Genomic DNA, 13,431 nt, shown 5'->3' on the forward strand with positions numbered 1-13,431 from the left:
ACAGAAATTTGTGGAATTACACATAAAAAATGTGTCATTCCTTTTTTAATTAAATATATATCTATATATATATATATATATATATATATATATATATCTATATATATATATATATATATATATATATATAACTCAATTAACTCTAACTGAAGACAATTCTATTAAATCTAACCAAAGACAATTCTAATAACTCAATTACCTCTAACTGAAGACAATTCTATTAACTCTAACCAAAGACAATTCTATTAACTCTAACCAAAGACAATTCTATTAACTCTAACAGAAGACAATTCTATTAACTCTAACCGAAGACAATTCTAATAACTCAATTAACTCTAACTGAAGACAATTCTATTAACTCTAACCAAAGACAATTCTATTAACTCTATTAACTCTAACTGAAGACAATTATATTAACTCAATTAACTTTAACTGAAGATAATTCTATTAACGCTATTAACTCTAACCAAAGACAATTCTATTAACTCTATCAGAAGACAATTATAATAACCTTTTTTAACTGTAACTGAAGACAATTCTATTAACTTTTTTAACTGTAACTGAAGACAATTCTATTAACTCTATCCGAAGCGAATTCTATTAATTCTAACTGAAGATAATTCTATTAACTCTTTTAACTGTAACTGAAGACAATTACATTAACTCTATTAACTCTAACCGAATATTAACTTCCACCACCATTATGAGAAGAGAAGAGCCTAGAAAAGGAAAAGGAAGGGTCAACATCAGCCATGGAGAAGGTGGTGTTGCACTTTTCCACCACTGTACAGCAGTGCAATGGATTTTAGCATGTTTGACTTTAACATCTCTAATATCAACAATGTCAGATTTTTAGATTTTTAAACTGATTTTAAAGCTTCAATTTGAATGAGATTCATTAGTGTTTCATCAGTGATCAATTAGTAGTTACGTATTTAATTAACATTGTATTCACACACCAAACTACTCTACAAAAAGCATTTAAACACAATGGAGACTAACGTACGATCACGTCATCTGTCAAACATGGTGGAGGCACTATTATAGCATGGGCATGTATTGCTGCCAGTGGAACTGGTTCACTGGTGTTTACGGATGATGGAACTGTTAATAGTGGTGGCAGGATGAGGTCTGAAGTGTGTAGAGGTACACTTCAGCTCTTCTGAGCAGTATTTTATATACTGAAGACAAAACTAGAGGCAACTGAAGGTGGCTGCAGTAAAGCCCTGGTATAGAATCTTAATGGAGCAAACTCTGGAGCTTTGGATGTTGATGAGTTCCAGACTTTGGCAAGCATTTGGGTCTAAGTATTAAAAATACTGTACATAATTATACTTACGGTAGTCTGTCCAATTACTTTTAAACAGGTTTCGTAAAGAAAACAATTAGGGCTGTAATTCCTAAATGGTTCTTGCTGTAATTTTATTAAACCCCTTGAGCTAAAGCTGAACATCTACAGTCGAAATACTTATGCACCTGACTGTGTTTCACATGGGACATTCTTCGGGACAGTTCTTGGTGACTGCCAGTGGTGTTTCTGGATTTGTGAAAAATCTCATTTGTGTTGATGTCAGGCAGAAGAGACTGCTCACACTAAACACCATCGATCTAACAGTTGAGGCTGAGAGTGACGGCAGCAGCAGCAGAGCTGGAGCAGAGGGGCATGTCATGTGGGAAGCAGATCCCAGTGACACGTACAAGCTGGTGCAGACATCTACCCCTCAACACACTTATTATCCTGACCTCCACCTGGGGGGGGGGGGGGGGGGGGGGGGGGGGCAATATGATGATCATTATCATAATAAAATTACATCACTGAGTAGTTCCAGCACTTCCACAACACTGAACAACTACATGTGCACAGTTTGGACAAAAGTATTGGGACACTTGCTTATACATTGTTTTTTGGACTTTTGAGGAGCATTGCTGTGAGGATTTGATTGCATTCAGTGGCAGGAGCGTTTGGGAGGTCAGGATGTTGGATGATGATGATGATCACCACCACGCATCATCATCCCCAACTCCTCCCTCAACTTGTCCCAAAAGTACTGGATGGAGCTCCACCAGCATCATTCCAGAGAACACAGTTCTTCCACTGCTCCACAGCTCCTCAATGCTGGGGGGCTTTAAAAAGTTGATCTTACACAAATGAACCAAGTGTGTATCTTAAATATTCCCTTTTCAGTTAGTCTGACTTGATCATTTTGTGTTTTTTTTTCTGTAGTATTTAAGTGATGTAATTCATAGTCATAAATGTCAATTATGATTTGCTTATGCTTTTTGTCCATAAGAAAGTATAACACACTTTAAATGTATTATTTAAACAAAACACTGATGATATTGAACTAAAATAATATTTTCACAGATTTCTCGTTCTGCATATTTTCCTTCTTCACTGTACTCTTCAGCCCAAGACGGCTATTCCCATAAGAAGCGAATCTAACAACCCGGGCTTTTCACATAATCAGAGCTGATATGAATTAGGTCCAATGTCTGAAACCCGTTATATATACTGTATAATAGAAAGGCTTTTTTCTTTTTCAATTCCTAATTAACTTTAATCAGGGAGTTCACTCTAAAAGCCTGTCAGCAGAAAGCCCTGATTACTCCCTGGAAGAGATGTCCGGGCTCTTTAATTGAGGATGATTGCTCTTTCACATCATATGCCTTCCATTCTCTGGTTTTATTCTGTTGGTGCAAACACGGCCCTTGACGTCACCGGAGCGTGTGAAGCGGATGTTTGGTAATAGGGAAGGACGGTGTACAATCAGAGACGTGCCTAATTGCTGCAGATTTGCATGTCTGCCAGTGAAGAGCTCTGGAACAAATTTCTGATGCTCCAAGGAGACAAAAAGAGGGAGCAATCAGTCCTAATTGTGGGTCTAATAAATGAATTTAAAGCACCAGTAATCATAGCAATGAAGCTGCTTAAGGCATATCAGTGTCACCTCTCTGTTCTGCCATTCACACAATGACCACACAAGAGCACTTAATTATCCTCCTCAGAGTGACTGACTACCCACCCTATCCCACACACACACACACACACACACACGCTATGACTGCACAAAATGGGCAGAACGCTAGTATTATATTCCTGTAGACTGTGACTGTGCAACCTACTGACAATTCATTGGTGAGTCAGCAATGTGACATGGTTATATGGGCGCTTCACCGAATTTCCAAAATTTCTAAATAATTAAATCGTTAAGATAATCGTAATCAGACACTCACAGTGGTGTGAAAGTTTATGTTTCAGAGAAATATGTTTACAGTAGTGACAGTGAGAACCAACATTTATAGCATTTATAGCATAAATATGACTTTAAATTTAGAGGCTATCAATTAAATTCAATTTGAATTGAACTGAAGTTTAATTAAAATGATAGTCTCTAAATGTAATATACACTACATATATATATATATATATATGAAGTTATTATATTACTAATGAATGTTTGGAATCTTTTTTTTAGAGTTTTTAGAGTTTGGAAAAAAAAACAACTTTTTTATTATTTCGTAGTGGAATGATGTGGGAATGTGTAGGATGTTGGGAGGCAAAGTTGTACTGAGGAAATCCTTTTTATTCATTTTTTTACTTGCAGATTTATCCCTATTTCACCATTATCAGCCTTATCGAACCTTGTTTCTCCAAAATAGAAACTTTTACAGGAGAAAAAGGAAACCTTTAACTTTCAATGAAAGTCAATGTAAAACGATTTTAAGTCATTTCCAAGCATTTCTATTGGTCCATTCATTATGAAATACTAAAACAATATAAACAACAACTGCCAGATTCACATTATAAAAATATTATTCTGACTACAATAAATTTCCAATGTAATATTGTTTAAATAATTGTAATTCATCAAAATGAACAGAAATACATTTCTACTGAAAATACTTATATTATACTTCTCCAGATGCTCAAAGCATACTAAAAAAACACTGTACTTGGTTAAAGGGCTTATTTGCACATCATAGCCTCATATGGTATCAATATTGCTAAGATCAGTATTATGATAATGATTAATAATCAATAACTTCTACAATCCTAACTCACACATACATGGTCCTGACTTCAGCCTTTGGACAGATTAATCAATTTCACACTAATTGTCATGAAGCGGGTTGAATATTTTACATGACAGGATGCATTTCTCTATTAGCAGCTTAACATGTCGTCACTGTCATACAAAGCCAGTGTGTCTCAAAAAGGGCAGATTTACCTTTCTTAACTTTCAATGGAAGTCAAGGTAGAAATATTTTATTTAAGGTAATTTTGGAGCATTTCTATTGGTCCATTCATCATGAAATTCTGATACAATATAAAAGACAACTGCCAGATTCACCAAATTTATTATTATTTTTGTTGACATATAAAACATTTACCATTAACAGAATGGTAGCTTAATTTTTAGCAAGTTCATATTGGTGTTTTTGCAACATTTGCAACAGTTTTTGATGATGAACAGACCAATGATAATGAACAGATCAGTTCATCTGCCCATGATAAGACGACCAATAAAAATGGTTCATCATTACTAACGGGATAAAATCTCATTAGTTCCCCTGTAAAGGTACTAACTCACAGATCAGGAAATCGATGATCCATACTGAAGTCAGCACCAACTTCATTCATTATTCACTACAGATGTGACCCATCTGTCAAGCCGGCTGAATTACTGCCCTTTCCAACAGACACATACTGTTTAGAAGAGTGATAAAGACACAAGGGGCGCTCCCTTTAATACGGTAATACATCCAGTCTCTTTCCACGTCCAGCAATTTGACTGTGATAGCCTGTGAGCCTCAATTATTAATCCATTTGACCATTAAAAAAAAGTAGAGGGCACCTGCGCACCTCTCCCAGGCTGACCAGATTGGAATGTGAACCTACTCCCCATTTCACCCCCATTCCCTCCCCATTCCCTCCATTTCGCAGTGCTTTATCTGATGTCATACATCAATGACATGCTAGTCCTGCCAAGCCAATTTGAGTCCCTGCAACAACATTTTAATCAATTGCACCCCCCGAGCCGAGCCGAGTCGAGCCCGGCCCAGCCGAGCCGAGCTGAGCTGTGCAACTCTCTTGAAGCCTCCGGTCACGTCCCGGGCCAGGCCGCGTGCGAGCCGGGCCTCCCTGGCGAGAGCCGCAGGATTCAAGGGCGCTGCGACGTTATGAAATAAAAACAACCTGGGTGTACAACAGCAATCTGCCACTGGAGGAAAAAGGGGGGCTTAGGCGCACAGTTCATCTGCCCATGATAAGACGAGGAATAACATCATTACACCCACAGTGGGACACTATCTCAGCGAAATGCTATATCACACTCATGTCAACAGCCCGCAACCCTGGGTAATAAATCCTGCCTAATGCCGTGGAAAGCGCAGGCCTGGCAGGATACAGGAGCGGGCGAGCTCAGCTGTTGAGAGAAAGATCCGATCACGGCTGTTTATCTAATAACGCATCTGATCTGGTAACGGGGCCGCATTGGCATTCTCCTTGCGTTTACAGTATCCAGTGCATTCGATACGGTCTGGAAGAAGCCAGCATCAGCATTCGGGTCGGCACGCTGGCCACCCGCACACGGCGCTGATTCCGGGCATGATGACTGCACTTTGCGAGGCTTTTCTTCAGCGTTCTGTTGTCATTATCGAGACGCATTTATCACCGGCGAGGGCCACGGCAGAGATACCGCTGCTCCGCCTGAAACATGAGGCTTTCCAAATGTCAGCCTGCCCTCTTCCCTAATTAAATCCCCACCAATGCCGCCGTCTTGTCTTTGCAGACGCAGAGGGTTTGGTATTTGCTGCTATTTTGAATAAAACCCAACAAAACCCAACAGGAAAATGGTTTATATTGTTGCTAATTAAAAAAAAACAAGAGTTTAACACCTTAACTTCCATTAACGGGTCCAGATCAGCACTCCTTATAGAGTTACTTATAGAGTTTTATATTTACAGAACTGTGCAGAAGTTTTAGTGCCCTAATCCCATTATTCTAAACCCTGTCTCTCAGCAGTGAGAGAGTATTTACTAGAAGCTCCAGATCTCATCAGAATAGATAAAGCAGGTGAACATAAATCCAGTAAAAAGGAGAAACAAGAGCTTCTCATTCTGAGGAAAGAAAAGTAGTGAGATCTTGTTGGTGAGCTAGTCTGAAGAACAGAGCTCGGTTCCTCCAGGTTTCTCCTGGACACCCCCCAGTCCAGCACAGCGTGGAGGATGTGTTCAACTCCAGCAGCAGCAGCAGCTCACCTGATTTACCATCATTAAGCCCTGATTTACCACCAAACCAGGTGTTGATCTGAGGAGAACTCTAAATAATACTAGACTCCATGAGAGAGGAGAACTCTGGAGATGTTCTAATGATGAACACAGTGATGGAGAACCTCCACCACTTTCTGTAGGAGTGTTAGCTCTAGTGTTTATTCTAATATCAGTGTTTTACTGAGCTGATAAACACTTACTGCCCAGATCGGGGTGGAAACTTTAGTACAGTAGTTTTTAAACATTTATAGAACTATATAACTGTAGAACTATACATAACTGGTATTTGATCTTGTCCTGGCGTTCTGTGTGCATGGCATTTCACACTCTGACAATTTTAATTAGAAGAGAATATAAACTTTCTAGTTCCAGGCTTAATTCACATCAAGCTCATATTTAGTCTAGACTTTGACCATTTCATAGCAGTGCAAGGACTTTAGCCTCCACGGCAGGAAGCCTCAGCATCCAAGGAGCAACTGAGGCAGGAGAAAGCACTGTCTATTCACTAGTCCCACCATCACCACATCCTGCCAGTTCAGGGCATTGAACCAGCACCCTTCAGGTCAGGTTTAGGCCACAGTTACCCTCTGCTGTACACTTCTGTATCTGTATACTCAAATATTTAAACCAATCCCATCTCTCACTCACAGTTGAGGAGCGCTGGGTGGTACTAATCAAATTTAATATCACAATATTAATATCACGTTAGATGATAGATAATCCTGTGTTTTAAAAGATGAACCGTACTCTCCCTATCACCAGTCCCTTCAAAATGTAGAGGCAGTTGCTCTTGTCCAGTTGTCCAAATATTTGTGGACAGCCCTTCTAATGAATGCATTTAGCTACTTTAAGTTGCACCCATTGCTAATACAGAATACACACCACTTGTCTAGTCTCATTGCCAATAGAACAGGAGCAGATAAACATCATGAACCTATTGGCACCATGCTGCCTAATAATGCCAGGTGTGGCCCAGAGGGGTATAAAGCCCCCCAGCATTGAGTTGTGGAGCAGTGGAATGATGGATGGTGGTGCTCCATTTAATAATTTTGAATAAGATGAGTTGGAGTGTCAGGGATGATGAGCTGGGGTGGTGATCATCCTTCCAACATCCTGACCTCACTAACTCATTTCAGAAGAAGCAATGAATGATCAGGTGTTCCAATACTTTTGTCTATTATGCGTATGTCAAAAGCGGTGCTGACATTGTTTGGACATTATTTTATTTAGCTTGTTTAAAGACTTCAGTGTGAGATTCCTCTGTCATTTCCATGACAAACAAGCAACGTTACCAACAGCTAAAAAAGCAAATGAGCTATTTTTAATTAACCAACAGGTCAGTAACAGTCTATTAGTTTTGGTATCACAACTGTACAATAACTGTACAACAACAATTGCTGATAATGGTGCATAATATTACAAAAAATAGGGTTTTCATACAAACTCCTAATTTCAAACAATCCTGTTTGTCAAATTAACGAGAACACATGGTCCAGGACTTGGAGGATTTTTGCAATTTCACATGCTCCAGCAATTCCATTGTTTTTGTTTTTTATCAGTGTTATGTGCACTCGGCTGTGTTTGACTGCTGCGGCTACACCTGCAATTTTTAACCCTTACAAATCATATGACAACCAAGAAATTCCTATATTTTACCACGGGCGTCCAAACTTTCACATATAACAGTATCCTAAAATATTGCCTGACTTACTGCCTGTATAGCCAGTTGCCTCTAACTTAGAAAATAGCATGTTTGCTATATGATTAATATAATTTAAAATTCTTGACAATTCAATCAGCTAGTTTGGTCCCTTTACAGCAAATCATGTAATTTATATTGTACATTTGGCTAAAAATACTGTACTGGACGTATGCTGGTGTGCTTTGTGTGTTAATTTAACCTACATAGGGAGGTTTGGGTTTACAAAAAGGGTAATATAATCTGTATAAAACTCAGCTGCCGGATGATCACATGATTATTTCTGCTCCTTTTCTGATGTAGATGATGATGAGCTCCAAAAGCTGGTCTGCAGCCTCTTAAAAGCTTTGGCCTCACTAAAAAGCAAGCTATGTTGTCAACTTGGCAAAAGACCCAATAACAATTTTAAATATATATATACTATTTTTACTATTTTCATTACTATTCATTTATCATTCATTTATTATTTATTTTTCATATTATTTGTTTTATTTATCATCCCTATGATCCCTAATACTATACAGAAATCATCCTAATACCAGCACTAAAACCAATGCTGATGTGTGCCGACAGTGTCAGACGATACGCGGTGTATCACCCAGCATTGGCCGTCAGATAGATCAATGAGCGCCCCACCACTGGACACTGGTCCAGAAGCCCGCAGTCCCCAGCCTGAGTCAAAGTTCCTCCACGCACCGCTGGCCCCGGCCACTCTCCAGTTCCAGAGCCGTGCTTTCCCCTCACTGCGCCCCTGGCCTGGTGCCTGCCGCCCCCCCTCTCCCCCACCCGCTCCCACGCCATTAACATTCCCAGCAGTGCCTCTGCCAGCTAATGACAGCTCAAAGACCCTTTTAAGCAAATCCACTGTGTCTTAATTTCACACAGGCCTTTTCCAACACGGCAAGGCATTGTCAATCGCACCCCTCCCTCTTCTCCCTCAGCTACCGTTTTCTCTTTCGCTTCCTCTTTTCCTGTCCCTTTTTTCCCCCCGTCTTCCATTCACACATACCCACACAGCGACACAAACGCACACCACAGAGGGTGTCCAAGCTCTCACCATGAGGAAATATCCCGCAGCTTCTGGAAAAAGGGAACAGAAAGAGAGAGTCAAACAAAAGGGCTTCAAAAAATCCCCAAATGATGGCTGTCACTTGCTTTCATCACTCAAATCCTCCTTCAAGTTTCCTAAAAATAAAAGGACAGCAATACAGGATGTAGCCCAATTAGCCGTTCCCGAGCTGGAGGCTCGTGCTGGAGCGAGGCCCTCGCTAAGGCAGGGCAGCGAAGCCCGGCGCGAGCTAAAATAAATGTCCCTTCCACCCCTCGCCGTATAATTAGCCACCAGCGTCTCTGCGGCTCCCTCCACTCGGCTGCCCGATCCTCACATGATTATTTCTGCTCCTCTTCTGGTTTAGATGACGACGCACTCCAAAAGCCGGTCAGCAGCCCCTTAAAAGCTCTGGCCTCGCCAAAAAGCAGCTTCCGTGTCATATAACTTGGCAAAAGATGCGCCAAATCAAAAACAACACTTCGGGATTTATTATCCCATTCCTGACAGCAACGGAAGAAAGTGATGGGATGGAATTTTGCACGGTGAGCCGCCATCTGTTCCTCCTCCTCTGTTGTGCGCGATACAATATTGTTACATGTAAAGACCAGAATAACCTTTAGTCTGATAAATCAACTCTAATTGCTGTCAATCACCGCAAGTTTAATCACGGATACCCCCCCCCCCCCCCCCCCCCCCCCACACACACACACACACACCCTCCCAAGCACTTTACTGAGGGATGGTGCATTTATCCTCTCAGCGTTTTGGTAAATGCCAGGCTGAGCCCTAATTGGCAGCAGCATTTGGCATGCGGGTGTTTGTTTGTGGAGGCTCCGTCTGGCTGCGAGGCGCTCCGTGGGGCTGAGGCATTCCCAGCAGGGCCTGGCGCGCGCACCCCCGGCCCGCCGTGATATCGTGGACTCACAGATGTGCACTGACATTTTCCCCCCCGCAGCCGGGAGACGCTGTAAGCCAGCGGTGGAAATGTCAACCAGAACAGGAGCCGCGCTGACGGAGATCGTTTAATAACCGCCGTCTGTCGAAGCAAAGCGCCCATACATCTGCCGAGGTCCTCTGGAGGCCTCTGACCCCCTTCCTTTCCCGACGGAATAAGGGACAGCAAGCCATTCCCTGCAGAACTGTATTCCACACAGTGTGGAATCAATTGCGTATGGTAATTCAATAGAGGACCTTTTTTTCAGTTAACAGTAATTCAATTCAATATAACAGGGCCTTATAAATACACACACATACACAAAGACCAGCCATAACATTATGACCACTATCTAATGTATGTATTCATGGATATATATATATATATATATATATATATATATATATATATATATATGTATACATGCCAAGTTATTTCTATCTATCTATCTCTCTCTCTCTCTCTCTCTCTATATATATATATATATATATATATATATATATATATATATATATATTTATAAGCATGTATATTTTATCTATTGACATAATATGAATCTGGCACCTGTTCTTTAAACTGTACCAGAATGTCATGATGAACTGACTAATGCTTCTGAATTACTTACAATTTTTACACGCACAAAGAGATCAGCCATAACATTATGACCACTACCTAATGTATGTATACATGAATATATATATTTGGCAAGTTATTTCAATCCATATATCTATCTATCTATCTATGTCTCTCTATATATATTTTTTTCATATATTTCATTTTTTTTCATATATATTGATCTATTGAATCATATATCTATTGATAATATGAATTAACTGTATGAACTGACTAATACAATGCTCCAGAATTACTTATTCTCCCATAAAGTACATTTATATATATATATATATATATATATATATATATATATATATTCTTACATACATCTATATAGAAATGCACTCATACATAAAAGGAGGATATATACATTTAATTTTAAAGGAGGCAGTATCTATTAAAAAAGAGCACTAATGTCAGTCTATATCCCAGATGTTCCATATGGCATTGTTTTTTTTGGCTAATGAGGCAAACAACAAGCACACAATCTCATACACAACACACATATACACACATATACACACACACTCTGACATGCTTGCATGATTCCTCAGAACATGTGTGTTTGCAAATACTTTATTCATTATCGACCCCTGCTTTTATAAACGTGTCCTTTTTTAAATCTGCAGCTGAAACATGATGAGTTTACTGTTCTACACTCTTTACCCAAAAGCCAATTATCTTTTACAGAGTCACATAAGGTAATCTCCATCTGTTCAGTTTCTAATTTTACACCCCTTCCCCAAACCTACGTTCTTAAATTTTCACTCCCTCATTACCTGTGGCAGTGCTTCTATCTGTTAGGTACAGTTCAGGATTGTGTAAACTGTGGGGATCTGAGCTGCACAGCTTATGTCAGAGAGCACTCTTCAGTTATTTAATATCCAGGCAGAATAACAATGAAGCACAATTCATGTTTTCAGCACCAGCAACAAAAGTAGAATATAAATATTAAACAGAGAATCACACAAAAGCCCCAACAGCTAAATCTAATAGCAGATGTTTGAGCTTTTCGTGAGTCCACTCTCCACCTCCATTACAGCTTCTGTTCTTTTCAGGAGACTCACTTTCAGTTCTTATTAGTATTAGTAGTGTTTCAGTCAGAGTATTTTCTGCTTATCACCGTCCAAGTCATCCCAAACACAGTCAATGATGTTGAGGTCTGCTAAGGCCATTGTTGAAAAGGTCAAAAGCAGCAGCTCCCTAGTTTGATCTAATCAAACGTACGTTTAAGAGTAAGAAGCTACTTCATCACCTCAATGCTGGACGTTCTGGTGGTCGACCAAGTCCCTTTTTATAAACTTTTAAAGGTAAACTTTTTTGTAAATTTACCTTTTAATATTTTTCTTTCATTAATTTTCTTTGTAAATGGATCATCCATAATCTAATCTCTACAGAAATCTTTAACGAAATAAACGAAATATGGCTTCAAGTGACATGTACCAAGTAGGACGCAATCTGTATTAATCGACATTCATTTTTCTCTCAAATCAGCCAATCACAGCTCTGCTTTGTGCTCCATGTGTTTTTTTATACAGTTTTCTGTTACTGCTAACTTAACCAGTTTGTCACATGATCTCCGTATCACATTTCTGCTGTCTAATCCAGAAAGCACCCACTTATAACCCTGACATGTCCATATGGATGCCCACCAGGGTCAGTGATGGGACCAGGAGGAAGTTAAGTTGGGCTCCATGTGGGTTGTACTCTGCATACAGGCCTAGATGAGACCCATGTCATATTAAGGTGGGCTGTAACGATGAGGCCTATTTGGAAAGTTCAACTAGATCCCAGTAAAACGTATGTACAAACAATATCAGAGCCCACGCTCACTCGGAACCAGCCTAGCCCAATTTTTTAACTCATGTGAGCCCCACATGTTGGCTGAGGTGACTCCTGGAGTTTTAGTCCACTAAGACTGACACTGTGATCAGATCTGCCAAAATAATAACACTGGTTTCGTAAGGCCATTTTTATACTTGTCCTGAATCCAGGACCAGGACTCTGGGCTTGTTTGTGGGAGTGGCTTATTATCACTGGTTCATCAGTTTTCTCTTTTTTATTATTTTCCTTGGACACAAACAGTCAAGCGGAGAAGAATAGTGCTTCCTGGAGTCATGGCATTTAACACCGTGCAGGAACCCCTGCAAACAAGGAGCCGCTCTCGCAGGACAAGGTTTTCAGCCGTTCAGGTGATAAGTCAAAGCAGTCACATGACTCAATGAACCAATTACGCAACCCCACACATGGGAGAGCGGATAGCTTCCACCCTTGCAGCAGACAGAGTCCAAATGAAGCAAACCCCAGACCACCGATTTCAGCAGCACCCCCAACAATCATGAATGAGCTGTTATTAATAAACCTGACGATACTGAAGCTACAAATTGGGAGGACTGGATATTCTGGAGAAACACTGCTCCTGTGATTTTTTACTATTTAAAATTATTTCTGTTGAAGAAAAGGTTTGAGAATAAAAGCTGTTGATTGGACAGTTGCTGACAGTTGTTAATTAAACTGAATGTGGTTAATTAGAGTTGTAAATTTACATTTACATTTCCGGTATTTAGCGGACGCTCTTCTCAAAGATCCTCTAATCCTAGACTCTGCTAAACACAAGCCAATATGGAGACCATAATACTCTACTCTTCACCCAAGTCCTCTCAGAAGAGGAGGGTCTTCAGTCTGGGGTTGAAGACAGCGAGCGTTGAACTCTGCTGTTCAGACCCCCAGGGGAAGTTCGTTCCACCACTTCGGTGCAGGACAGTAAAAAGTCTGGACGCTCGTCTTCCGTGGATCTTAAAGGATGGCGGATCGAGCCGAGCCGTACTTGAAGCTGGAAGGGCTCTTGGTGCAGATCGG

At 40.2% G+C, this 13,431-nt stretch overlaps 1 protein-coding gene across 3 annotated transcripts in view; it reads right to left on the bottom strand.

Moving 5' to 3' along the window:
- Positions 1 to 13,431, bottom strand: part of tafa5a (TAFA chemokine like family member 5a) — a 147,780-nt gene that overhangs the window by 18,710 nt on the left and 115,639 nt on the right. The gene's annotated exons all lie outside the window — the stretch shown is intronic.

Source organism: Salminus brasiliensis, chromosome 2 (genome assembly GCF_030463535.1).
Source record: "Salminus brasiliensis chromosome 2, fSalBra1.hap2, whole genome shotgun sequence".
In the NCBI taxonomy this organism is placed as follows: Eukaryota; Metazoa; Chordata; class Actinopteri; order Characiformes; family Bryconidae; genus Salminus; species Salminus brasiliensis.